Genomic DNA, 750 nt, shown 5'->3' on the forward strand with positions numbered 1-750 from the left:
GGCGCCCTCCCAGTGGGACTTTCAACTCCCTCCCTGGCAGCGGCCCCGTGTTGTTGCTTCAATTATTAGATCATCTTCCTTCAGGAGGGGGTGTGTGACAACGGTGGAGGGGAGGAAGCAAGGGAGAGAGGGGGAGGATGCAAGGAGGAGGGTGGAAGCGGGTAAGGGGGAGGAAGAAAGGGAACAAGGGGTAGGAGGGAAGGAGGCAAGGAGGAGGGAAGGAGACAAGGAGGTGGGGGGAGTAAAGAAGGCGGGGAGGGGGGAGGGGGCGGGGGAAGGGTGCAAATGGGAGGACGGATGGAGGTATGGGGGAGAAGGGGAGGCGGCAAGGGTAAGGGGGGGTAGGAGGAAAGGGGGGAGAGGGAGGAAGGAGGAGAATGAATTTCGAAAGGAGGGAAGTAGAGGAACGAGGAAAAGGTAGAGAAGAAGAGAGAATGAAATTATTTTCTTACTCTCTCTGTTTTTTCTATGTGCCTTTTCGATTATCTCTATTGCCGTTACGTAACAGAGCGCGCACGAACAGAGAGGAGAGGAGAAGACAACAAGCGGAAAGAAAGAAACGAGGAAATATTAAAGGCTACTGAAAAAAATCGACCTCCGTAGACCTATTCATGTGAGTGAGATATGAAAATTGGCGAAATAAAACAAGAAATCATATTTGTTTATATTTAGTCTATTTCCAGATTATAATTAGAATTAGATTATAAGTCTGTCCATTAATCTATTTATTTACCTGCACTATACATGCAT

Source organism: Penaeus monodon, chromosome 15 (assembly GCF_015228065.2).
Source record: "Penaeus monodon isolate SGIC_2016 chromosome 15, NSTDA_Pmon_1, whole genome shotgun sequence".
NCBI classification, from domain to species: Eukaryota; Metazoa; Arthropoda; class Malacostraca; order Decapoda; family Penaeidae; genus Penaeus; species Penaeus monodon.